This window comes from Pipistrellus hanaki (assembly GCF_964339955.1).
Source record: "Pipistrellus hanaki genome assembly, chromosome: 9".
Lineage (NCBI taxonomy): Eukaryota > Metazoa > Chordata > Mammalia > Chiroptera > Vespertilionidae > Pipistrellus > Pipistrellus hanaki.
This window is the reverse complement of record NC_140511.1, coordinates 12,439,246-12,467,109: the sequence shown is the minus strand read 5'-3', so window position 1 is coordinate 12,467,109 and position 27,864 is coordinate 12,439,246. Positions and strand designations below refer to the sequence as shown.

Genomic DNA, 27,864 nt, shown 5'->3' with positions numbered 1-27,864 from the left:
GTAGAAGCTCTCCCCTCTCCTCAGGAAGAAAAGAGCAGGGTTCAAAGCAAGGCAAGTCCTGATCTGAACAGCTGGGCCTTCAAGCAGAGGGCCTGACACCTTAAATAGGCTTTTCCTGGTATTTAAAAGAAGGGGCGTGCATACTGTTAAGTCCTGTCCCAAAGTTAGCTTCACTGCCTCAGAGATCAGGAGAGTGGTGGCTGCCACTGCCCATAAGCAGGTGGTCCAGCCCTTAGCCACAACATCAGTTTCCTTACTCAGATCGCCGACTGGCTGGTGGGTCTGTCCTCGAGGTTGGGTCAGGACTCCCAAGGCCATTCCCCTTTCTGTTACATGCAGGTTGAATTCCTGGCCTGTTGGGAGACTTAAAGCCGGTGCCTGTAACAGGGCCTTTGTGAGTTGTTTGAAGGCCGGCTTGGCCTCAGGTTCCCAGACTAAAACGGAGAGGCCGTCTGTCATAGCAACAGTGATGATGAGAGGAAGTAGAGAGTGTTACGATGCTATAGCAGTAGAAAATAACTAAAGAGTGCTATAGGACATGTAGGAAAATGCTTGTGTGAAACTTAGTATGGTGTTTTTGGAAAGTAAGTAGACAGGTGTGCACCGCATAGATAAAAGATTTGCCGTGGGAAGCGCACGAGCAGGAGTGCGCTCCGTAGATAAGGACTGGCCAGAGAGACATGCTGTGCGAACATGACTCACCCTGGAAAGGCCAGCACTTGTTTTGGTTTAAAGTGTAATTTGGAAGGATAGTTTGTACCTTGCTTGATTAACACTTGCCCTGACTGATATGCGCCTGTACCTTGATTAACACCTTGAGTCCCGGTACCTGATTGATAAGTACCTGGATTGCCACAAGGTAAACAATCCAGCTATAATAACGTGTCCTAAACCTCAGACATTGATCGACTTGATTCGAAGCTCCCCTGCTCTGTGCCAGACGGCAGAAGACGACTGCTACCAATCCCCCCCTCCTCCCCACCATGGAGCCGCCACCAAACTCCACGAGATCTCTGGCATTATAGCCATGAACACTGTCTCCTGACCTGATGTTGCCAGCTACCAGAGGGCGCTGCAGCTGCCGTCAGAGGAAGCCACACTTTGGGATCCCATCAAGCCTGTACCCACGGCACCAGGAATTTGTGTGAGTGATAAAGTGCGGTGTGATTTGCAACTGCATATATTTGTGTGGTGTAATTCCTCCGGCAGTCTTGATTATAATAATATAAGGCCAGATGATAATGCCTTCTCTTGGTCCTGCTTGCTTAGAGTAGTCTCTTCGCTAGCAACTACTTAATGTCCGAACACCTGCATGGTTAAGTTTATCTCAAGGGACGCCTTGAATAACACCCCATATACTCTACTCGGACACTGTCCTTCCGTGCCCCTTTAACTAGTGGTAATGTGGGCATGCTAATTCTCCATTGCCAGGGACTCATAGCCTGCAGTATCCAGTAATGCCCAAGAAGCCTCTCAATTGCTCCAGGGTCTGGGGCCAAGGAAAGCCAAGAATAGGGCCCATCCAGTCCTCTCCTAAAGCTCGTGTTCCCTTTCATAGACTAAGGCCTAAGTATTTAACTGAACGGGAGCACCATTTGGCTTGGGAGACCTTATAGCCTTTTTTATGCCAGGAAATTTAGTAAAGCCTTAGTCCCTTCCTCGGAGATTTCCTCCGATGGGGCACATAGTAAAAAATCATCTACATATTGGAGGACTTTAGTGCTGGGGAAAGTAAACTGCCCAAGGTCTTTAGATAAGGCCTGCCCAAATAAATGCGGGCTATCCATAAAACCCTGTCCATGTTAGCTGACTGCCCTCATTTTAGGATCTTCAAAGGCAAATAGAAACTGTGGGTCAGGATGCAGGGGTATACAGAAAAAGGCATCCTTTGAGATCTAGTACTGTAAACCCCTTTGTGTCCTCCAGAATCTGAGTCAGCAAAGTGTAAGGGTTAGGGGCAACTGGGTGAATGGGCATCACCCCTTCATTTACTAGTTGTAAGTCCTGAACTAATCTCCATTCACCATTAGCTTTCCCCACTCCTAATATGGGAGTATTGCAAGGGCTGTTACATGCATTGAACAGGCCTTGCCTCCTTAGGTTGTCTATTATAACCTTGAGTCCTTCCTGAGCCTCAGGCTTGGGGGGATATTGCCTCTGATGTGTGTTTGAGGCTGAATCCTTGAGACAGACCTGGACTGGGGAGGCTGTGACACATTGTTCTGTCGCCCTGTGTGCCCAAACATCAGGGTTAATTTTAGTCTCCACTAGGGGGAGGCATAGGACCTGTTCTGGATATGTGTGCACAGCAATTCCCAAATGAGCTAGGATATTTCTTCCCAAGAGAGCTGTAGGGTTCCCTGATGAGATTGGGAAGGCTCACCCCAGCTACACCCTAAAGATTGAGAAAATAACTCTAATCCTCTCTCTCTCTCTCTCTCTCTCTCTCTCTCTCTCTCTCTCTCTCTCTCTCTCTCTCAAGTTGGGTCTTGCTTTTTTATTAGCACCATGCTCTAACCCAGTGTTTCCCAACCTTCTCTCATGATGAGAATCACCTGGTGGAGTTGTTAAAACACAGATTCCTGAATCCCAACTAAGAAGTGCTAAACTAGAATTTTTGGGAACATACAGGTAAAATTGTATACTTAACTAGTGCTCTAACACAGATGTTATATACAGAGCACTAAGTTAGGTATGCAATTTTACCTATATGTTCTCAAAAATTCTAGTTTAGCACTTCTTAGTTGGGATTCAGGAATCTGTGTTTTAACAACTCCACCAGGTGATTCTCATCATGAGAGAAGGTTGGGAAACACTGCTCTAACCAACTGAGCTAACCGGCCAGTGGGTTTTGCTTTTTTTTTTTTAAAAAAAATTTCTTTATTGATTGAGGTATCACATATTTGTCTTCAACCCCCCATTCTTATCCCAAACCCCTCCCCATGCATGCCTCCACCCCCTGTTGTCCATAACCACTGGTTAGGCTCATATGCATGCTCATAAGCTTCTCCCTTATCCTCACCCTCCCTTACCTTCCCTCTGAGGTCCGACAATCTGATTTATGCTTCCTTGTCTCCGGGTCTGTTCTTGTTCATCAGTCTATGGTGCTCATCATTTCTCCTAGATGTGTGAGATCATGTCCTACCAGAAATACACTTATAAGAACCTAAAATGAGACAAGCAATAATAGTTATGCTGAGAGGCAAATGAATCAGTCTGTAGTGAGTTTCTAAGAAAATGACTCTTTATTGGCCTTCCAGACACACCTATAATGGTTATTGCCTCTAAAGATAACTGACCAGGGTTAGAGAGAAAGTGGTTCCCGTGTCTCAGGAAATTAATTTCATTTCCCTCAACTGGGTTGGGTCTCTGGCCCTCCCCCAGGGGACCTCCATTTCGGGGGGGAGGGGGCAGTCTGATTTCCAGTGGTTTCCTTGACAAACGGGACAGGGCTTGGATGGGGGGGGAGGTGTGAAGGGGGGTTCACCACGCCCCTTGGGGCAACCCAGGTGCATCAGTCCAACCTGGCCACAGTTGTAACAGGCGCTGGGACTGACCATTTGGCTCAGGGCTCTAATAGGAGCCCGTATTCTCTCAAAGAGCCTTAGTTCTGGCCTGGCTTCTCCTTTCTTGTCTATCCTCTTCCTCCTGGTTTCTATCATAAACCACAGACTTTCAGGAGATCATCCAAGCTTTAGGCTCTAAGGTGCTCTCGGGGCCGATAGCCAAATCAGTCTGGGGCTGATGGAAGATGAATTTATCCTTTAAAGTCAACTGCCGCTCCAATGAAGCTGTGGTTGTATTGGTGTGCCTCACCACTGCCTCCCTAAGTCTCTAAAAATGTGGAGGGGTTCTCGTTAGCCTCCTGGCTGATGGTAGTTAGTCTGGAGTAATTAACAGGCTCAGACTCTCTTCTCCTGAGGCCTTCTATTAAGCAAGTCTGATATGGTCTTATTTCCCACATCTGGACATCAGGGTCCCACTCTGGGTCTGCGATGGGAAGAGCCTGAGACCTGTCACCCATCTTTCTATCTCTTCAGGGTCTGTAATGTCCAGGGCACAAGAAACGGAGTAATTGTTGCCAAAGTCTCGAGCCTCTGCCAAAACCTTCTCCTTCTCTGCGTCAGACAAGGTTTGCTCTGGAAGGAGCAGTAGGTCCCAGTAAGATAGGACAGACAGCTGATTTAGGCTCTGAAACGCCTCAATATAATTACCAGGATTATCTGAGAATTTACCACCAGGCTCTTCTTTATTTGGCTCAGGTCCTAAGGCTGAAAGGAGCCTGAGCTCTCACACACCCAAATTCGCCCCCTTGCTCACCCAGGGGGTAAAGACCTTCTGGGTGCCTCCTGTAGGGACAGCCCTCTAGGTCTGCTTTTCTGCCAGCAGAGAGGCACTTTTTCTGAAATCCAGGATAAGGGGGGGAGGGGAGGGCAAAACGAGTGGCATGAGGGTTAGACGGAGGGCAGGAGGGCTCCGATGGTCCTGGAGCCTTCTCCTCCAGCGGGTTTTGAGCTACTATTGTCAGGAGAGAGGGATCAAGTTTATAGTTCTTGCATAGATCTGGCTTGTCCCTTAGAGCAAAGAAAGCGTGACATATGGGGCTTCTGACCATTTCCCTTTCCTCCTACAGAAAAGCTCTAACTGCCGGCTGGTGTTATACTTGGTGCTTCCTTCCCTCTGAGGGCCAACTCCCTCCACTCACTAGTTGGTATAGAGGCCAGGCCTGAGGGCAGAAAAGCTCAGGTGCTTCTTCTTTAAGGTTTGTGGGTTTAAATTATCCCAATTCTTAAGGTTGCACCCTAGGGGGCTGTCTTTACATAGTGTGGACTACACAGTTCCCATCTGTGAGAAAACACACAAAAGGACACCCATTATCTTTCGTGACTCTCCCTTCGATGATGGGGGCATCCTTTCTCCTAGCTAAGGGTGCAGGGAGCTCTCACTCACGTGGAGTGAAAGATTGCCTCACTGGGTATGGTTGCAAATAAGGGTGGGCTGGACTTACCGTACTTACCACAGTGATCTCAGGGGCTCATGCCTAGCCAAGCCGTCCTTCCAACTCTCCCTTGTTCTGGGGTGTGGTGCATACCCGTGTTTGCTCTCTGCGGTGTGCCCAACGATAGAAGTACGGTAGTTCTCTAATGCCCTCAGGCCCTCTTGTAAGGCTGATATTAATATCGGCTGGGTGCAGAGTGCTTGGAAAGTTGGGGCTCCAACCCTAGAATTCCAAAGGGTCTGGAAAGCCCTTCTAAACTTAAATCCACCCCATCAGTAGGCACCTGTCATTAGTCTCCGCAGGAGTGTGTCTTATCATGCTAATGGATCACGCTAAGGAATTAACCCCTTAGCTGCAGTAAACCTCTCATCTTGGTCTCAGTAAAACTGCCTGGTTAAAAAAACAAAAAAAAAAAAAACCCAACTCAGACTGAGAGTAGATACTTAAAAGACTAAAACCTTCTTTTGATGACCTTCAAAAATGCATAACCATGTCTTATGACTTCTATGTTCCTACTCTATCATTTTCCACCCATAACTCTTCCAAGAATCAAGAAAAGTGAGTCACTAGCATTCCTTAGACTGACCCTCAGGAACACATTCTGAGCACTTGCATACCATCTGGAGTGCTGCAATATGCCAGCAACGGGTGGGGCCGTGCCCTCCTCACTTGCACGTAGCTGCCCATCTTTCTCTCTCTCTCTCTCTCTCTCTCTCTCTCTCTCTCTCTCTCTCTCTCATGCTCACATGCTCTGCTCTCCTACCCCTGCAGCTAAAAAGCACCCTTACACAGGATCTGGGGTCTGGCCCATGAGGTAGTGGTCTGTGAGGGGGCTGCCTGAGATAGAAAGCAGAAGAAAAGGCAGATGGCTCTCCGACTAAACCTGAGTGGGATCTGGGCCGAGGAGTGGACTTGTGCTGTGGGTCTAAGTGTGCTGCTTATGGAGGGAGCTCCCAGGGGAAGTGATGCCTCTGGTAACCCCCCTCTTCTCAGCTGTCTGACCAGCCCTTATTCCCTGGACGGTCAGAGTTTAATTGCATTTATGTAAGAGCCCTGTGGGGCCGCCTTAGGAATTTAATCCTGGGCACCTCCACGAGGGCCCTTACTCACATCAGGACATCTGAGTCTCCAACTGGAGGGAGGAATTGCCTCTTTGATCTTCAGAGCTGGGCAGGGACCCAAGCACGCATTTAATTGGTGTCCGGGCTTTGTCTGGTAACTGGCCGGCGCCTGATGCTAACCCAGCCCGGCACCAGTTTATCCTCACTTGGGAGACTTTACATGAGGCAGGCGTCCTTGTGGCTCTTAATTTGACCTACGTCTGCCTGCTTTAGTTTGGCCCTTGAGGTGGAGAGTGCGTCCGGGAAGGGATAGTAAAGGAGAAAGGAGAAATGCCTGCATAAGATGGCAGCCAGGTTTAAGCGGTGGCGAACCTCCATTAATGTCTCCAAAATTATAAAGGGATAGAGTCCCTAGGTCCTTCATATGCTCACCTGTGAAGAGATTGACTTCCATGTTCCCAGCCAACGCATCAACTGATTTGGGTTGTTTTCCTGAGCAGGATGCAAGGGTGATTTCTTTCCCAGATCTTTGTTCAGGTGGTTTCAAAGAATGAAGCCACAGACAAAAGGTGGCAGATGAAAAGGGTGGAAATGTATGGAAGCAAATACAGACTCCCATGTAGGGAGGGGTCCCAAGGGGATTACCCTCAAAGTCCCTTCTTCTAAGGCTATAAATGCTGTAGCTCTTGGTTTCTTCATGCTCCCTTCTAATTGGTCACTCTTTTTTGCAGAATATTAACTTAACAAAGCCCAACCCCACATGGTGTTCCCCTCCTCCTCTCCCCTTATCTTATAGCATTTCTCTGTCTCCTGTGAAAATCTGTTTTTCTCTTTCTGCCATTTGTTGGCATTTCTCTATTCTCTGTGAAAGTTTGTTTCCTTTTCCCCCCTTACCCTGTGGCTTTCCTTATCTTCTGTGAATAGAGTCTTCCTTTCCCCTTATCCTGTGGCACCTCTTTTTTCTTTTTTTTTCTTTTTTTCTTTCCATGACTGTATGTCTTCATGGCTCTAAGCCCTCACCTATGCATTCTTCTCCCATGGACCCTCCTTATTCCTAAAACTCCCCAAACCTGCCTATTTTATCCCTAAACTCATTTCACTACTTTTGCCACTCCTGACAAATATTGATTCTGAGACTTCTTGCATGTAAATATTTGACTCTAACTCTTTCTTTGGGGAACCTAGCCTGAGACAAGGCTTCTGGAGAAATGGCTGATTCCTGGTCTGAAATAGGAAATATACCAGATAAGCCTAGAATCTTGTTATACCAGAAAGCAAGGAAGCTATCAAAGAGTACTAGGGTCATGTCAAAAGGATTCTGGTCAGTTTAGATAAGCCCTCACTGGTTAAAGATGATCAAATATGAACATTAATAATGATAGTGACTCAATGGATTGATGCTTAAATTCATGACATAAACATACAAAAAACAACAACGAAAACAACAACAAACAAACCCAGTCATTGGTCTCTTGTGTGAAGGATGCAAGGAACTACCTCTTTAATTTGAAAACTGATAAAGAAATGTTTTTTCCTGTTATTCCTATACTATCTGAAAGAGATGTACATCTGAAATAGACCTAGATAGTATCTAGATATCTATCTATATATATTTAATACAGATATGTGATAAAAGAAGACTAACAAAGAAGATTAATAAAGAATAGATGATAGAGCCGAAACCGGTTTGGCTCAGTGGGTAGAGCATCGACCTGTGGACTGAAGGGTCCCAGGTTCGATTCCGGTCAAGGGCATGTGCCTTGGTTGCGGGCACATCCCCAGTGGGGGATGTGCAGGAGGCAGCTGATCGATGATTCTCTCTCATTGATGTTTCTAACTCTCTATCCCTCTCTTCTTCTCTGTAAAAAATCAATAAAATATTTTTAAAAAATAGATGATAGAACCAGAATACCATTTTACAGTCCCTGGATAATTAATGATTTAAGCCATGATCACCAATGACTGATAACGCCAGAAACAGAAATACCCAGAAATCATGTACCTTCTGATACATAGTGGGTAGACACTACCACTATGTAGTGGGCTTGTGGGAAATTTAGGGGGCAGCCCTCAAGCCAGCCCTCACTTCTGGCATTACTTGCAAGTCTGGGGACTCCCCAAACCACCCTTAGTTTTGATAGTTCTCTGGAAGGGCTTGCAGAGCTCCGTGAAAGTGTTATACTAACAGTTTTCAAGCTAACAGATTCAGATTAAAAGGAGCTCCAGTTGGATTGGCAAAATCTCAGTCCTATTGATTGAAATAAGATCCCAGGCACTCCTCTATAAGGGTGAACTCAGGTGGCATAAACACTGTGCAGGAAGGCAGTTCAGAGCAGGACTAAGGGACTTAGTGCAAGTTTCTCCCTGAAGTGTGTTTTGCAAGAGAGGCCCCTGTATAGAAATGACTGCTAGGCTGTTTTTGTTTTTGTTTTTAATTTTAGCCCAGTTAGCCACCAGGAGCCCTTCTTAGTAGGTGACTTCTTTCTCAGGGTCCACAGAAGGAAACCAGAAAAGTCCAGGAAAGTTCCAAATATGGATGTTCAGTTGTCCTCTTCACACAGTTGTGCATAGCATTACTCTCAGAATTTGTTGAATGACAATACTACACAGATCACTGCCAATCAGGGAAGCTCACCAGTGCTTTCCTATCTAGACTTTTGTTTTTAATATATTTTCACTGATTTCAGAGAGGAAGGGAGCGGGAAAGAGAGATAGGAGCATCATTGATGAGTCCATGGCTTTCTGGTCAACCTTGTCCTGGTCTGTAATCTTGTATTTCTCTTTCTCTCTGTCGAAGACCTCATTCTCTCTGGTGTCTAGGCTTTCGCAGTGCCTCTTGAAGTAAGCATCCATGAGATGTGGATTTCACACCACTGACATCAGTCTTGGCGGAGGTGGCAGTGATGAATTTCTGGTGTGTTCTACACAGAGGAACTTGATTAAGGGACAGAGGTCCAGTCACAGGTAGCAGGCCACTGCCCAGCTGCTTGAGGAAAACCACCTGCTTGCCTCTGGGGCGCTGGAGAGGACAATCAGAATGATCCTGGTAGTGATGCTGGCCTGCAGTTTTCTCTTATGCTGACAAGGGTTTCTTGCTGTGGCTCAACAGCTTTTGAGACACATCTTCAGTAGGATAATACCTAGGCATTTTGTGAAGTGTAGCCACTTGGGTACCACCAACTGGTATTGTAACACTAACAAGAACTTTCTCCTTTTTGTTTTCAACCTTCAATTTAGCTATTAAATTTTTCCTCTACTACGTGGTCTTTTGGGAATGCATAGCTGACTGGGAATATCTGCTAATGCCTCTGGGACAGGGTTTCAGCCACAGTGGAGCTTCTCTGTCTTAAGCATCTTGGCAGTGAGGTTACCCTTCTTCACCTCACCACCGGCACTGGCCTTCTTGGCTTCAGGTATGTGGCTTTTCAGTTTTTTACCCATCTTATTGAAAGATGAGATAGAACAAGAAAATCTTTGTGTATTAATAATCATCTCTGTGGTACCTATATAAATTAATTTTGCCAAATATTAGGTCTAGTAATAATTAATGTCGTTTTCTAATACTTTTTAAAATCGAATTTATTTAAACAATACAACAAAATTTAATCAACAATATAGTTGCTGTTGTTTTCTACTACTTGTGCCCAATGCTCAGGAAGCATTTTAATCCCTCTGTTGTAAAATACTTGTGATTTTGATGCAAAAAATTCGGTCAATGCATTTTTGAGGCATTCTTCATTATTAAATTTTTTTCCAAGAAGAAAGTTTTGCAAAGAACGAAACAAATGGTAATCGGAAGGGGCAATATCAGGAGAATATGCAGGCTGAGGGAGAACTTCCCATTCCAACTGGCGCAGTTTTTCAGCAGTGATTCTTGCAGTATGCGGTCGTGCGTTATCGTGGTGAAGAATTACGCCCTTCCGATTAATCAGCGCGGTTCTTTTTCTCTTAAAGCTTGGGCTAACCTTTCCAATTGGGCACTATACACTGCACTTGTAATGGTTTGGTTAGATGGTAAAAGTTCATAATGAAGAATTCCTTTAAAATTCCACCAAACACACAACATCACTTTTTTTGCATGCAAGTCAGGTTTTGGCATGGGCTGCGGACCCATTCTTCATCTCCGGTAACAATTTGCTCTAAAAACGGCAAACGGTTTTGACGAGAGAGGAGCGAACTGCAAATTGTGACTCTTTGATTACGGTTGTTGTCTGTCAACTCATGAGGAACCCATTTTCCAAACTTTTGGACTTTGCCAAGTGCACACAATTGATTGGAAATTGTTTTTTGTGAACAATTTAAAGTTGTCGCAAGCTCTTGTTGGGTAATTTGAGGATTTTACACCAAAAGAGCTTGAAGAGCTTCTTGATCAAAATTGGACACACGGCCTCGACCACTCTTGTCATCTAACGAAAAATTTCCCTCGCGAAATTTCTCAAACCAACGCTGGCATTTTCTGGCGCTAACTGCATCTTGACCAAGAGCACTACAGATGTTTTTTGCAGCCTCACTTGCTTTTCTTCCTAACTGGAACTCGTAAAGCATGCAGTGCCGAATATGCTCTTCATCCGCCATCTTCTTAGCCCTAGTTTTGCAACAAAAAACAAACCAAACACAAACTTTTTCAAGCAAAACTTGTTAATTGCACTTCACACGTTCTGTAGATACCACGTGTTTGAAGGTTATGTCAATATAAGTCAACGCCAAGCAAGATTTTAAACGAATGTTGAAAACGACATTAATTATTACTAGACCCGATAGAAAGAACACACCATGCAGAACAGTCCTATGTGGTCAAGTCTATGCTTAAGGGGTAGGAACTGGCTAGGAGGGGCAAGGCAAGTAGGAATGACACTGGCCCTGCTGCCATTTGACTTAGCACATCATTTACCACAGTCATAAAAAAGACAAAGCAAAACAAAAGAAAAATCTCCAAATATTTGGCATCCTTAAATAAAGTTTAAAAAGACAGAAACACCCAGTTTGAGTCTTTAAAATCTAAATGAAGACCTGAGCCCTTCTTGTATCTGCTAACAACCTAAAGCACACAACTTTGTTCCTAATTTTTCAGTATTGACATCTACATACTGATGACAATGCTTGATATATGGTAATTAGGTAAGGAACAAACTACTATCTTGACAACTTCTCTCTCTCTCTCTCTCTCTCTCTCTCTCTCTCTCTCTCTCTCTCTCTGGTTCTCCTTTCACAACTGATAATGGTTGAAGCTGGATGAAAGGTACTTCAGGTCCTTTTACTCTTCTCTCCAATTTTGTATATAGCTGTCTTTGGTATCTACAGCAGATTGGTTCTTGGACCCCCAGGGACACCAGAATCCAAGGATGCTCAAGTCCCTTATATAAAACGGCACCATATTTGCATATAACCATACATCTTCCATATACTTTAAATCATCTCTAGATTTTCTAAAACACCCAATACAATATGAATTCTATGTAAATAATTGTTATACTGTATAGTTTAGGGGATAATGAAAAAACATCTCTACATGTACAATACAGAGGCAGCAATGATAGGCCTCTCACTTCATAGTACATATCAACCACAGCATAACATTTTTTTATCTGAATATTTTTTATTTGCAATTGGTTGAATCTACAAGGCAGAACCTGCAAATGCAGAACCTGCAGATACAGGGGGTCAGCAGTATATGCTTAAATTTCTATAATTACAAATGTATATATAAGGCTATATAGAGTATCAAAGAGACATTGTTGGTGCTTTTATGCGATGGCATAAGGCTTAGTCTAATTTGAATTAGATTGAAGGCTACTTTGAGGCTGTGATCAATTCTGAAGTCCATGCTACCAGTGTAAATGGCAGACCATCGGAAGAGAGTACTGGAATTGGCTGCCTGGAACCAAGGAGAGTTATCTTCTGTGGTTATGAAGCTGGTGTTTTCTGGCTTTACTAGTGAGGTTAGGTTCCTCAATGTCAAGTAGCAAATAGGAGCCAGAGTCTCCATATTATTTGCTACACTCAGCCTGCATATTTAAAACAGATTCAAAAGCTATGGCAACTGAAAAACATTTGTTTTAATCAGTGTTTGGGAAACAAATGCTGGTATTTGGCTTCAAGATTGGCTTCTTCAGCATTGATATTGGCAGATCCAATTCACTTGTATTGTTTTTTAAAAATCCCACATGGACCTACCCAGAAAAACTGCTTGGTACATTTGCACATTTTTATTTCCTGGAAGTTCCTTTGGATTTGTTTGGCTTTGGTATCATGATTATTTAAGATATTTTCCCTTTAAATATAAGAACAAACTTGTTACATATATACTTAACAAATAATTACTGATCTACTACTATGAGGCACTTTCTTAGAACTCTGGAAAAATATATCTGGTAAGTATTGTCCTCTCAGCAAAGTTTCAGAGAGGACAATACTTACCAGATATATTTTTCCCTTATGGGGCACATGTTATGGGCCAGGCATTGATTTAGGTGCTAGGGAATCAGAGGTGAACATGCAAAGTTCCTGACTTCATGCTGCTCCACATAATCAACACAGATAGGTAGAATAGTGAAGGATTTGTGGAGAAAATATATTTGAAGCGGGAGTGATAAAGGAAAAATTAGAGTTCAAAGGTGTCTTTTTAAAAATGTTTTTTAATTGATTTTATTTTATTTTATCTTTAGAGAGGAAGGGATAAGGATAGAGAGATTGAAACATTGATGAGAGAGAAATATTGATCAGCTGCTCCCTGCATATCCCCTGCTGGGGATTGCACTTGCATCCAGGTCATGGACCAGTAATTGAACCTGGTGACCTCTTGGTGCATGGGTTGATGTTCAACCATGCCACACCAACTGGGCTATCTAGTTCTCTTAATTTCAGAATTGAGTTATTAATTCTTATTATTTGTGGGGGTATTTTTTTAAGAGTATTTACCTATTTCCCCATCTTTCATGACCCAGGCTTGGTGCATTGAAACTAGATGTTGGATCTTCTGAGACAGTGTATTTATAAGAATCCCTCCCAGATGTGTAATGGGCTCATGGGAGTGTGTATGCTTAATGCTGATGCGTGGGGCCAATGACACTCCCGAGAGGCTGGTCACTCTGATGCCCACTTGAGGAAAGCCTGATCCCTGAGCCCCTCCTCCTGTAAGATCTGGTCCTGGGCCATCTCACCTGCACCCTGTGGGCCCATCCTTCTTCCTCTGCTCCAGCCCAGAGAGAACACACAGGTCATTACAGGGGAGGGCAAGAGTAAGTTCAGTTATTCATATGGGAAAAGATATGCAGGTTATGATTATTACACAAAAGAATAACAAGAATAAACTGTGTTTCATATACTCACAACTGTAATCCTGCTTTTGTCACCCCATATCCAAGGCTATTGCAACAGGGAGAGAGGCCAGAACTCAGTCTGAGAGTGCCTTCATGGAAACAAAAGGCAGGGAGGTTTCTAAGAACCAAGGGGAGGTTACACTATGGGTAGGGGTGTGTCCAGCACTTTGGGTTTGTTTCCAGGGGTTTTCCTCTGTGTTTTCTATGTAGTACCCATCACAGTTAGGCTTCTACCCTCCTATGGAGAAATGTGTATAGTACGTATGTCCCCCCAGCCTGCCTCGACCATACTTTAGGTGCCACCCCAGCAGAATCTGGGTGATGTGGGCACCTCTGTTCTTAAAAGCACTCCCCCCTCCCCTCTAGTGTCCTCAAGGAGAACAACGGGTAGAGCCACAGGCCCTGATCCCAAAGCTGCCACCTCATGCAGGGGTTGCTGGGCCAGGAACCCTGTTCCTCAGAGTTTGCCCTCTGCTAGGTGAGATGTACAGCTAGTTCCCCGACAGCTCTGAGACTTGGCTAAGGAGAAGGGGCCACTGCCTGTCAAAATGCATTATTAGCAATAACCAAACACTGGAAATAACTCAAATGCCCCTCAACTGAAACATGGATAAATAAACTATGCTGTATTCACACAGTGGAATATTATTCAGTAATGAAAAATAAATGACATTCTATATCCATGCCACAACATAGATGAACCTTAAAAACACTAAGTTAAGTGAAAGAAACCAGACACTAAAGTTTCCACATGCCATCTTTAATTTATATCAAATGTTCAAAGTAGGCCAATCCATAGGAATAATAATTATGTGTTTACCAAGGCCATGGGACTTAGGAAAAATGTGATTATCTCCTAATGAGGAAGGTATTTTTGAGGGATAATATAAGGCTTCTACAATGGATTGTAGTGATGGTGCACTGTTCTATGCATATACCAAAAAACCCCCACTGAATTTCATACCTGACAGTGTGACCTGTACTGCATGTGAATTATATCTTGATAAAGTTGTTACAGCAACTTAAAGGTTACATTGTGCATCATAAAAATATAAAGAAATATCCCAGAAGGAAGTAAATAATCTTTTCAGTCGCTTGAAAAGGTCTGAACTAGCGTCTGAACTAGCGTCATGGAAACCCACAGGAATTCTCTTAGCTAATGTTCTAGGTACCATGACATACTGAAATATTCGCAAGGATTTTCATGTTGCAATTAAAAAGAACACATACCTAAGCTTTAAAATAGCATTCACAAGAGTCAGAAAGGAATTGTCATGACGCAAGGGAAGACCTCTGATCACATGGACCCACAACCTGGATATGAAATCAGGCCCAAATTTATTTTTGCTTCCTCCCAATTATCAATAGGTTGCTTTACTTGACATAAAAAGTAAAGCAACCCAATTGGTAATTTCTTTAAAAAGCACCAGTTTGTGAAAAAAAATCAAAATTTTTAAGAAATAAGAATTTTGCACTCATTAAGGATGGACACTTCCAGATTCCCAGTTTGAAAACAAAGGACTTCTGAAGGTTCCATTTTACAAGCATTGGCTTGCATCTCCTCCTTGTGGTTAGAGTGGAGTGCAGAGGTGACAGATGCCTTAAGGATAAAACTTAAAAGAATCTGCCCTGCACAGTGTGGCTCAGTAGTTGAGTGTTGTTGGTATGATTCCTGGTCAGGGCACATACCTAGGTCAGGGCACATACCAAGCTTGATCCTGACAGGCCTGTTTGGGAGGCAGCCGATCCATGTTTCTCTCTCTCTCTCCCTCTCTAAAATCAATAAAAACATTAAAAAAAAAAAAACTGTAAAAGAACCCAACAGTGTTTTTTAATGGCTGTCAATCCTGAATCTAATCTAAAACTATACATAAGATAATAGACATACATGCGAATTGGCCCAAACTTTAGGCAAAGTAAGGAATGGTTACGAAAAATTCATCAGGCTTTACCTTCAAGGAATAACCAACACAAGTATAAAGACATTCCAGATCTGTCAAAAAATTGTGTGCCTGTCCTTCATACCGATCTTTGTCCAACTCTCATTCACAGGACTATCACCATCATAATGCACTGCACCACTCGCCAGCACCCAGGTGCCTGCGGGGTCAATGGCACCCAAGACCTGGCTACTACTCCCAACCTCCACAATCTTCCACCTGTTACTGAAGGCTGGGAGGAAGGGGCATGGATTGAAATCTGGAAATATTGGGTATTATATTATTAGACTCTGGGTTTTATTTAAACGTTCTATTTTAGCTGGATTTTCTAACCCCACTCAAAGGGTGAGGGTCCTGCTGATTACTGCCAGGTGAGTGTAGACATTCAGGTTCCCCACTTGTCCTGTAACCCCCAGAGTGAGGTTCTCCTTACTGCTGGGGTTAGGGGTGTAGCGTTCCAGCTCCCCCACAGGGCTCTGGTGACGCCTTGGTGGTAGGGACCATTATGAATGCTTAATGAGTGCTCACATGTGACCTCTCTGACCCATGGTGACTCACTGCCACTGAGTGATGGAGAAAGCTTCCTCAGACCCCACCCAAGTGGGCAGAGGGTGCACCTCCTCTTCCCTGCTGAGTGGGGTATGGAAGTCCATGCTCTTCCCGTACTTGTCTGACCCCAAGGAGTGGAGGAATGAGTCCTACTGTCCGGCAGGAATGAAATGTCCTGGCTCCCTACTGAGCCTTCTCTGATACCTCCACCTTCGGCAGGCCCTGGGCCAGAGGGGACCGGAAGGCCCCATTACAACCCACACCCCTTCTGCCTCACCCTGGACAGCTCTTTGGGCTTCCAGCTGGCCCAGCCCTCTGTCTCAGCTCTGAGGGCCGGGGTCTGCAGGAGGCTTTGCTCCAACACCTTCCACACCCCCTTCATCACGTTGGCTCGCCGGGGGGGGGGGGGAACCTATGAGGAGCCACAGTGAGACTCACCACGGACATGCTGCTCCAGCCTCCAATGGAATATGGCAGGAGTGAGGAGGAGCCGCTGGAGGCCCCCTAACCCCAGGTTGCAGAGAAGCAGCAGCTCACCTGCCAGGACACACCCACTACAAGAGACACTTTGAGGTCACTAAGCTGCCCAGCTCCAGGCTGCCGTGGCCCTGCTGCAGGGGACAAAGCCAGACAGCAAGGGCCTGTCAGGGCCTGGAGGCTGGCACAACGCCTGCACACGCCCTCGCTCCTGATGGAGGAGAAAGAGAAGGAAGAGGCCGTGGCCTCTGTACCTTCTGCCAAAACCAGTCACCTACTGATAGAGCTCGCTGGCGTTGAAGAAGAGCTGACACCATGTAGCCGGCAGGGTTAGGGGAATGGGGGCATCAGAATCGCTGGCTGCAAGGGTTCCACCCCCTTTAAGGGTGACTGGGCGCACAGTCATCTCTTCAGTGTCTGAGGAACCCCCCCCCCCCCCAAGGCCCCTCACAGCCCAGGCTGGAGACCAAGTGGGCGAACACTGTGGCCTTGCAGAAGGCCGAGCACTACCAGGCGGGGAGGCCCTGCAGGGCAGACAGCACTGTGCAATGTGGCTGTGGCAGAGCAGAGAATATGGTAGCGGTCACACCTCAGTGCCCCAGGGAACGGAGGTTTGGCACCTTGCACTGCCCCCGCTCCAGCTCCACACCCCCTCCCACAGCAGTATGTGGGCTGTCTGGTTCAGTGAAAAGGAACTGGGCTCAGTATCTCAGGCAGGAAAGGTTCCGTGCCCCACTGGGCTGCCAACGGGGCATCTTCAGCTCCTGCATCAAAGTGGTGCTGCCAACTGGGCTCCATGACAAAGTGGACATGAACAAGGCCAGGCATGGCCACCTACCCCACCCCCATCCTCTACCCCCACCCCCTATCCCCAAGAGTGTGGCCAGGAGTGATGGGAGCCCATAAGCTGGACTGTGGCTACTAGAGGTAAACCAACAGGGCCTCACGCTGTGCAGGGTGCACAGCTGCTGTGCAGGGCGGGTGACACCCTCACTTTGTCTGCCATGGCTTCAACACCAGCACCACTGTCCCCTCTGAAGTGTCCATGGGCATCACTGTCAATCCCTTCGGAGTAGGCCTCAGCTGCAGAACATTCTGGAAAGAATCTCCTCCATCCACCAGGAGCTGAGTCCCAGGGCCCCAGCAAGGACAAAAAGCTGCCTTAACAGACCCTGCAGTGGGAGCCCGGAGAGCCTGAAGTTGGACTGCCATGCCCTGGGGTACCAACTGGGACAGCTGGAGAGCATATGGCCTAGGCCTCTTGCTCCCCCAGACTGCCTGCAGCCCTTCTCTCGGCCTCCCCCTGAGCTCCCCTCCTACAGGACCTCTGCTGTTGAGCAGCACCTCCCAGGACACAAGGCCCACATCCCACACCCAGGCCCACTGTCTCCCTTCCCCAAACACCAGAAGCACTTTGAGTTGGTGGTGTGGGTGCCGGAGGCTGAGAGCCCCCCAAAGACAAGGTCATTGGTGGGTGCTGAGGCCCGGGAAGATGCAGGGGGAGGAGGAAGCCCCAAAGCTGCAGCAGATGCTGTGGAAGGCCGCTGGCTCCCAGTTGCCATGGTTGCCACGGACCGGGCGGCTCCTGACAAAGAGGGGCTGGAGAAGGAGCACCCTGCGCCAGCTCCTTGCCCCCTCCACTCTCGGGAAGCAGCTTCCCAGCCCTGACAGCCAAAGCTGATGCGGTGCCATCAGGAACAGCTCTGCTGTGGAGCCCCGAGCCGCGAGCCCTGAGCAGGCCGTCTCCTGCTGAGCTCCGTGCCGGAGCAGAGAAACATGCTCTGTGGAGGGCAGCCAAGATGAAGTCCCTGGAGCTGGATGCCCTCTGCGCACAGGTGGTTCTCAGCAAGTCCCAGGAGGGCCAGAACAAGGTCTTTCCTCTGGGAAGAACTGGGCCCCAAGACCAGCACCTCCCCAGGACGCCGGTCCAGATTTTGCTGAGGTCCTTGGAAGCGTTTCCCAGCCCAGACCTGCGGGAGGAGGACAGAGAGGGGGGTGGCCATGGTGCTTCTGGGCAGGACTTCTCCAGATGCCAAGGGCCCCAGGAAATGCCACTCTGCTGCAGGTGCTGTTCAGAGTGGCCGGGGTGCTGAATGGGGGGCTGGCTGGGCCTGCTGCCCTCCCAGAGGCTCCAGGTGTACTCCTCCAGACATGTGGTAAGGGTCCCGCCAGCTCCAACACCACCCTTGCCCGGAGTCTTTAAACCTGGGTGTTAGCATTTTAAAGTGATCCCTCAGGAGTTCTGATCCCTAACTGCCCTGTTCCCAATTAGGACCTCTAGTAATGTTTTACAATCCAAGACTCTATTTTGTGGTTTAAGGAGAAAATTGACTATGTTTTACCGAGAGAGAGAGAGAGAGAGAGAGAGAGAGAGAGAGAGAGAGAGAGAGAGAGAGAGAGAGAGAGAGCCCTGGCGGTGTGGCATAGTTGGTTGAGGCCCCCTGGCCCAGCACCCAGAGCTTGGGGGTTTGATTCCCCGTCAGGGCACATGTGGGATTCCGGGCTCTCTCCCTCTCTCTTCCCCTCTTTCCAAAATTAATAAAAACATTTTAAAAGTTTTTAAAAGAGAAAAGTTGCTTTCTTGTTTTCTTTTTCCTTGGTGTAGATCAGACAGGAAAAGCTGGCCATGTGCCTTACAGAGGTCAGTGACAGTCTCCTTGCGGGCTGAGAGGAGAGTCTCTTACCACCTGATGCCAGGTTCTAGAGACACATCTAAAAACACATCAGGTATTAACTCTTGGGAGGGGACCTTTTCTTCAACGGAGACTTTTCCTTTTGGATGAAGAGTTTTGTAGTTGCCAATCAAGGTAAGACTGAGAGGCGCATCCTCCAGGAAAGGTTCACGCCTTCTGGCCATGAGTAGTGTCCTGTGCTCTTGCTTATAACTTCCCTTGTCTTGAGCATAGTTTCCCATCTGGTTTCCGAAAGCCAACAGGAGAAGAAAAGGTTTGTGCAAACAGGACCCTGCATGACCCGCACCTTGCAGTGCTTTCGTTCTGCACCTGCAGTTGGCCTCAAGAGAAAGGGAAGTTGTGCATGTTCTGGGGTTGTCACTTGCCGAGGAAAAATACCCTAATGCTAAAGAAATTGAACCTTCCTTGCTGGCTTTCATCTGGAGAACCACTCTGATTCCAGCTTCTGGTGGGAATGACAATTATTGGTGCAGTGAAAGAAAATGATTTTCTAGATAAAGAACCATGGCTGTGTTATTACATGCAATTGTATTTCTTTTAGATGGTACAAGTTGGTGTCATGCGTTGGGGGTGTCTATGTATAAGGTGGTTTGGTGTGATTGTGTGTGTGATTGTGTGTGTGTCTTTACCTTGGAATTATATTTTTAGTATACAGCAAAATTGCAAGTGTCAAATTTCTCAGTAAAACATCCCCTCACCATTGCTTCTTGGGTAGAAATGTGTCCTCATTCCAGTAACTCTGAGTGTAACTGCGATGTCATTCTGGCACTAAACATCAGAGTTAGTATCAGATCCCACAATTTAGGGACAAAGTCCTTTCTTCACACACCAGTCAAACCTTGGAGTCCCCAGACCACCCATGTTTCCAAAAGATTGGCTATAATTTTGGGGATTTCCGCATCCCCCTAGATTTTATAATTTTCTATAAGTGACTGATACAACTCAAGATAACACTATTCTTTTTTAATTTTATTTTTTTAAATATATTTTATTGATTTTTTACAGAGAGGAAGGGAGAAAGATAGAAAGCTAGAAACATCGATGAGAGAGAAACATTGACCAACTGCCTCCTACACACCCACCACTGGGGATGTGCCCACAACCAATGTACATGCCCTTGATCAGAATCAAACCTGGGACCCCTAGTCCACAGGCCGACGCTCTATCCACTGAGCCAAACCAGTTTCACTTGTTGACAGATATGTATTTGTTGTCACTTTGTTGTTCATAATTTTATCTTTACCTTTACCTTTTTCTTCTGCTTCCTCTTCTTAAAGACTAACCTTTAGCATTTCATATAATACTAGTTTGGCAGTATTTTTCTTATCTGTGAAGCTCTTTATCTGACCTTCAATTCTGAATGATAGTTTTGCTGGGTAATCTTGGTTGTAGGTTCTTGCTATTCATCACTTTGAATATTTCTTGCCACTCTCTTCTGGCCTGTATAGTTTCTGTTGAGAAATCAGCTGACAGTCCTATGGTTACACAGCTGACAGTCCTATGGTTAGTTACCTTGTAGGTAACTAACTGTTTTTCTCTTGCTGCTTTAAATATTCTCTCTTTGTCTTTTGCTCTTGGCATTTTAATTATGATGTGTCCTGGTGTGGTCCTCTTTGGATTCCTTTTGTTTGGGGTTCTGTCTGCTTCCTGGACTTGTAATTCTATTTCTTTCACAAGGTGGGGGAAGTTTTTTGTCATTATTTCTTCAAATATGTTTTCAATATCTTGCTCTCTCTCTTCTTCTGGCACCCCATAATTCGGATGTTGGTATGCTTGAAGTGAAATTGTTTCAGAGAATTCTTACATTATCTTCATATTTTTTGGATTCTTTTTTCTTTTTGCTGTCTTGATTGGGTGTGTTTTGTTTTGTTTTGTTTTGCTTCCTCTTATTCCAAAACACTGTTTTGATTCTCAGCATCCTCTACTCTACTGTTGATTCCCTATAAATTATTCTATATTTCAGTTAGTGAATTCTTCATTTCTGCCTGCTTCTTCTTTGTGTTTTTTATGTTTTCACTAATTTCCTTGAAATTCTCTCTAAGTTCCTTGAGCATACTTATAACCATTATTTTGAACTTTGTATCTGGTATTTAGCTTGCTTCCATTTCATTTAGTTCTTTTTCTGAAGATTTGTTCTTTCATCTGCAACATGTTTCTTTGTCTCCACATTTTGGCTGCTTTCCTGTATTTGTTTCTATGTATTAGGTAAAGTTTCTATGGCTCTTGAAATTAGTAGAGGGGCCTTGTGTAGTAGGTGCCATGTAGGGCCCAGTGGCCTAGCTCAGGTGACACTGAAGGCTGATGGAGTCCCAGGCAGTTCCTTTTAAAGAGTTGACACATGGACTTACTCAGACTTGCTCCAGTACTGTGGCAGCAGCTTGAAAGGATCCAGGGACAGATGGGGAGGAACTAAATTGTCTGGCATTAAGGCAAGAACTGGGGGGGGGGGGGGGGGAGCAGCTTGGCAAACTGCTGCCAGTGCTGGGCTGGGGCCACTTATAGAGAGGTTTAGGATACACTGAATCCAGCTGCTACTTATTTGAGAAATTTTAGGGAAGTCTGAAGCCTAAGCAAGGACAGGCCATTCATGTGGAAAGCCACTGCAATCAGTTTGGGTGAGCTGCAATTTAGGTGGGGAGAAGTCTCAGGGAATCACCAGGGCAGGGCAAACAGTGTGGACCAGGTTGATGGAGTCTCAGATATGAGTGCCTGCCAGTCAGCTCTGTGGTGGGGGAGGTTTCAGCATAGGAACAATGAGCGCTGCCAGCACTTTTGTCTGGGAGAAAACTGCCCCCCAGTTCTTGCCTTGATGCCAGACAAGTTAGTTCCTCCCCATCTGTTCCTGGATCCTTTCAAGCTGCTGCCCCAGCACTGGAGCGAGTCTAAGTCCATGTGTTGACCCTTTAAGAGGAACTGCCTGGGACTCAGCACCCTCCAGTGTCATTCAGCCACAATTCCTACTGGTTTTTATAGCCTGAAGTTACAGGGACTTCTCTTTACAGCCCTGGAGGCTTGTGCTGAGGGGTTTGATGTGAGGCTGGGATCCCTTGCTCCTCACAGGATTCCTCCTCAGCCATGATATCCTTCCCAATTCAAAACACACCACATGTGGGTGTGGACCAGCTCATTCCATATCTCTGCCATTCCTACCAGTCTTAATGTGCTTTCTTCTTTAATTTTCTAGTTGTAGGACTTCCATTAGATTTAAGACTGTTCTGAATGATGATTGTTCTGTATATTAGTTGCAATTTTGATGTGGTTGTGAGAGGCAGGAAGTACTACATTTATCTATGCCACCATCTTGTTTTCTTCTTTCATAACTACCAATTTGTACTTCTTAATCCCTTCATCTTTTTCACCCAGTTCCCCAATCCATCTTCCCTCTGGCAACTATCACTCTGATATCTGTATCTATGAGTTTGTTTTTGTTTGTTTATATTGTCCTTTCCGTTCCACATGTTAAGTGAAATCATATAGTATTTGGCTTTATCTGAGTTTGTCACTTAGCATAATACCCACTAGGTTTTGGTCTTTGTTTTTTGGGTTTATTTTGTATCTAGGAGGAGCACTTTTCAAAGTATATAATTGTCTGGCCATTATGCTGTACACCTGAAACAAATACAAAATAATATTGCATGTAAATACTAATTGAAAAATAAAATTAGGAAAAAATATTTGGTGTCAGTTTTCCTCCCACTGACCTAAACTCTGAAGTATTTTCAAAGAATTAAAATTAAGGAGGACTACACCTACTTGGAGAAAAAAAAAGAGAGAAGAAAGTTCTATTAATCTGAGGTTTCGGAATCCCAGCAGTGTCTTGGTCAGAACTAGACTGGGGCTGGGAACGGAGTGTGAGAGTGTGCAGGTGGCATCCCTGAGGACTCAGAGGTTCAGTGGACTGAGTGTTTCAGCAGCAGAATTCACGGAACTGTCTTGCTAGTCTCTACACTGTTTAACAGGGCATAACTCAGAGAGAGAAGCTCAAATGTATTCCATTCTTCTGGAGCTCTGTGATAGCATTTAATAGCACCCATGGGATGTCTTTCTCACACATGACTATGATATTTCTTCAAGTAATTGCTAAAAGATACAGGGTCTCATTGTTCTGTAACACTCATACCCAGTTCATCTAGGTGTTCAATGGGTCCATAAATCTTCCCCTGGGAGTCATTCGCTCCCATGTCTTTAGCTGATAATGCAAATGCATTTCAGCACTGTGTTCTTCTTCATCTGTTGGCAGAGACATGCATTTGAACGTCCCTGTCTTCCACATGTTTCTGTAAATCTTTTTGTGAATACGAAGGTCCTACAAAGGTGTCCTGTATATATCCATCCTGGAAAGAGCACATGAGAGAGGGGCACTTGCTGGAAGGGCCTGAGGATGAAACTTCTCCAGGGATAGATGGAGCACTTGTTTGTAAGCCTGAGCTGCACAGATTCACAGGAGGTGTATCCTGCACGGGGAGCAATAATGACTCCAGCAAGTCTTTGTGTAGACTGTGCCTGTGAAAGACAACCCTCTGCTGTGCATTCAGCTGTGGTTCTGAGGCTGTGCCAGCTCCTGGCCTGGCTGGCTCCCAGCAGACCACTCGGGTGGACCTCTTGGTGCCCGTGTCCCTGTGCTGAGGGAGGATGAATGAGGGGGAGGTGAGAATGGCAGGAGAAGGTCCACTAGGGGAGGAAACACGGCTGGGCCCAGCCCCAGAGGAGACACAGCGGCTATCAGATCAGCCCAGCCCAGGAGGGAAATGAGGGGCAGTGGTGGCTGAAGCAATAATCCCACAAACTCCAGAAACCTTCAGAAAATGGAGCCCATGGAGACTCTACAGAAACCCAGAAAGCTCTGCTTCCACCCCCGAAGCCACTGTTCCTTCCTCTGCAGGGTCTGGTTCTGACTAGCTGGCCCCACGGTCTCCTACCCCCACCCCCAGTTGGACTCCCAGAGCCAAGGCTGGTAACCCCACCTGAGTAATTCTAAGCCCTTCCCTCCCCTACTCCTTTAGGGACTCCCCGCACCCACCCCCATCTCATGGCAGCCTGATTCATCTTTTTTTTCCCCAACAACAAAATTAGTATTTTAATTAATTTCAGAAAAAGAGATCACATGAATGTGGAGATTTGTACAAGAAACCAAGTTGGAATCTGGATTTGTGTATAATTCAAAATGCCTGTTTATTCATTAAGTCACTGTTATCTGCAATTATGAAGGAATATTAATATTGTTTTTCTCATTAATAATTGGTTCTTCTGAATTAAAATAAATGTTGTGGTTTGCTTACTACAATGATTTTTATATTAAATTCATTACTTTTTTAAAAATTTTAAATAATTTTTCATTATGTCAACTTAGAGTTGACATATTATATTACTTTGTGTAACTTAGTACGTCTTCTACTGCTAGCATTACAGTGAACAGACCTGTTGTCCTTGAAACAATCCTGGGTGCACATACACACCTGGCAGCCAGGCCAAACCACCACTGTGGGATGCCCTCGGCCTGCTGAGTCTCACACCTGAGCCCACAGTGCACAGACTGCTACCTGGATATCTCCTATGCTCATGCATGTCCCATAGTCCCATAGTGTTTCAATGCAAAGCTGAAGTTCAAAGATAAAAACGAATGTACAAATGCATAATTTGTATGTCCATGAAGATGGCCCCCCACCTGTCCCACGGACCTCCTTCTGCAGCTCTAGGGGAAAGGCCTGATGGCATACCTGCTGGGCTGCACATGTATAAAGAAGTGGGGCTACGTGTTCTCCTCCCAGAACCACTCAGGACTCTGTCTGGGTGGCTGAGGACCAGGCGGCAGCCTCCCTCCTCACTGCCCCACAACGTACAGCAGCACCTGATTCTTGGCTCCAGCTCTTCTGTATATTGAGTTCAGGGATTTCATGTTGATCAAGGGGAAACATATGACCAAAGCTGGCAGCAACACAAAACAGGCTTTATTTGGGGAGCACTGAGACAGATTAGTATGCAGGGGGGACTCACCCCAGCAGGCGGCCTTCCAGAGACGACAGGATGGCGCCCCATCTAGAAAATGAAAAGGGCCGGTGGCTCCAGCGGGCTGGAGGAGAGTGGTTTAAGGGGGGAGACTCAGCCAGGGACCTGTGGTGTGTAATGATTTTGCTGAGCACCATGGTGAGGGGCTCTGGGTCAGAGAACCTGGAGGGCTGCAGTGAGTTGTTTGTTCATATCCCGGGTCCGTGTGGTCGGTGGCCAGAAGACGGTACTGCAGGTCCCACACTACCCAAACTCTTGAAATGGCTAAAATGAGTTCACTTCAACTATAATTTGATCAATAGCATGGGTAAGAATTGGAATTGGGTCAAGTAGTTTTTGAACAAATGATTCAGCCTGCTGTGCTATAAAAAACTCAGGGCCAATAATATGGGGCATCTTTGGTTCATTGATATAAAACCCTGCTTGCATATATTTGTTGTCAGTGGAAGTGGGGTCCTTGTAGTATCACCAGAAAAGCATTTTTGGGGACCCACATGGGAGGATGAGGTCTGATGGTAAGGTTTATTTGGGTGGAAATAGAAGCTTGCCCCCAGGTTCCCAAAGTCTGTTCCACTATGGAAAAAAAAGTCCAGCTTTGTCTTCAACAGGCCCAGTACAAAGACCAGTGTCCAAAAGTTCTGTGCCATGCCAAACCTTAGTCCACGCCTGTCCCCATCTGGCTAGCCTAGTCTGTGTTCCTGGCTGCACTCTGGCTGGTGTGTTGCCCAAGCCCATGTGGTCTGCCACAGGGCCCAGGTGGCTGCTAGGCCCTCATGATTGCTATGGAGAGAGAACACATGAATGAATGAGGTAAGCACATGTTACACACACACACACACACACACACACACACACACACACACACAGAGTTTTGTTAAGCTTGGGTTATATTATCTCAGGGTTGGGGAGGACCTGATACCCTTTCAAACTAATCAACTTCCCAATCTTTGACGAGCTTTTGATGGTTCCTCCTCCTATCCAATCTGTTTCCTAGGCCTTCCCAGGTTTTGTGTCCCTTACCCAATTCGATCCTTTCCCCAGGCTAGACTCCACTTCCTGTGGTCACCATCTGAGTTCCTCCTACGCATGCCTCACAGTGAAAGCTCCTCCCCAGTGCCATCTTGGCTCCTCCTGCACATGTGCCCAGCAGAGGACCCTCCCCTTATTGTTTGTCCCTTCCCCCATAGTCTGGGCAGATGGACCTGGGAAATAGAAAAGCGGTCCTTCCTGCCTGTAGTGGGGGGCTGAGGGATGCTGATCCCTTTGGTGAGGAACTGCTGCAATCCCTGAGAGGGTATGTGAAGCTGTAGCTTCCTAGCCTCCTAATGCAGCAGGCTCAGTGTCCCATTCAGCTCTACAACCCATTGGGTTCAACAATGTCCAAGTCCCTTTGCTCCCTTCCTTTATTAATATTTAGCTACCTATGCTAACATATTCTCTTATACCGTGTTTTCCCGAAAATAAGACATCCTCTGAAAATGAGACCTAGCACAACTTTGGGAGAAAAAATTAACATAAGACACTGTCTTATTTTCGGGGAAACAGGGTAGTTTATCTTTCTCCACAGAACAACCAACAATCTGTGTCTTTGTCACTGGTTTAGACTTCCTTAGGGCAATCCAGGCCACCAGCCTAACATTTGGAAAAGAAATGCAGACAAGGGCCTGAGTCAGGAAAGGATTCTAAAACCTGACCAATCTCCTACTCATTTTCCCCCCTAACCAAAGCCTCTTGGAGGTCCCTTGGGAAAAACAAGCACTCATAGATACCCTCATTCCTTTTACACACACACACACACACACACACACACACACACACACACACATTCAGGGTTGGATCTTTTGCCTTGAGCCCTTCTCATGATCAGATGACCACACCAGCGGTCAACAGTCTGCTTGACTCTCAAACTATCTCTGAATCTAGAACATTCCAAACCAACTGTCACATGACAGCTCTGCCAAGAATCAGCCGTTATTTCAACTGGCCAGCCCTGGAAGAGCAGTTAATGCAACAAGCTGGGAAAGCAGCCAGCTGAGCAGGAGCTTTGCTGGGTTAATGTATTGAGTCTAAAGGCTCTGACATGTGGCTATTGACTTCAGCTAATGTCTGTGCAACCTTGACTGAGACCTGGCCATCTCGCAGTGGGTGCACTCGTACTTGACTTTTAAATGAATGTCAGTCTGTGCTTGTAGCAATACTGATGGACTAAGTAGAATGGCTTTCCACATGTAAATGAAAAGAGGATGGCTTTGCCCTTCACAGCTTTCTCTTACACACATGGCATTAAGTAGCTACAATTATTTCAATCAACTGAGAGGTGTAATTTCCACAGTACTTCCATTGCAGTAATTTGTAGGGTACACACTGTATTTGGCAGGATGTAGTTTTTTCAAAACTGCTGCCAGTATATTCTGGCTGCTCTTGGAAAGCACCATTGGTCCTACCTGGAATCCTGTTACCCACCAGGACAGATTTCATCATTACTAATGCTCTCCAAAATATCTGTAAAAAGAGATATCAAGGAGGAAGTTATGGCCAGTTTGGTTTGGTTGATTGGAGAGTTGTCCATACACCAAAAGGTGGTGGGTTCAATCCCCATTCAGGGCATGTATGGGGACAACTGATTGATATTTCTCTCCTCCCTGAGCATGTGCCTGTGAAGCACACTGGGCTGCCAATTATAAAATACTAAATCCAAGCAGAGAAATTGATATTGAGAAAAAAGAACTCATCATCTCATTTACAATGGATGTTCTCACTTCAAGAGGATCTCTTCTATTAGCAACTGGTAAAGACCTACAGTAAATACCAAGCCAGCAT

The 27,864-nt window shown here is 45.7% G+C and overlaps 1 long non-coding RNA gene and 1 pseudogene across 3 annotated transcripts; one reads left to right on the top strand and one right to left on the bottom strand.

The window, feature by feature from the left end:
* Window positions 1-777: 777 nt before the first annotated feature.
* Window positions 778-15,643, top strand: LOC311627912. 2 transcript variants are annotated; one of them, XR_014795950.1, is made up of 4 exons: window positions 778-1,144; window positions 4,634-4,762; window positions 9,298-9,473; window positions 15,432-15,643. It is a non-coding gene; the product is annotated as an uncharacterized lncRNA (long non-coding RNA). The 2 variants fall into 2 exon arrangements; XR_014795951.1 differs by lacking the exon at window positions 4,634-4,762 and having other exon boundaries at window positions 902-1,144.
* On the bottom strand, window positions 4,779-9,292 carry LOC311627911 (large ribosomal subunit protein eL6-like; annotated as a pseudogene). Its single transcript has one exon. The product of its transcript is annotated as a large ribosomal subunit protein eL6-like (transcript).
* Window positions 15,644-27,864: the final 12,221 nt, after the last annotated feature.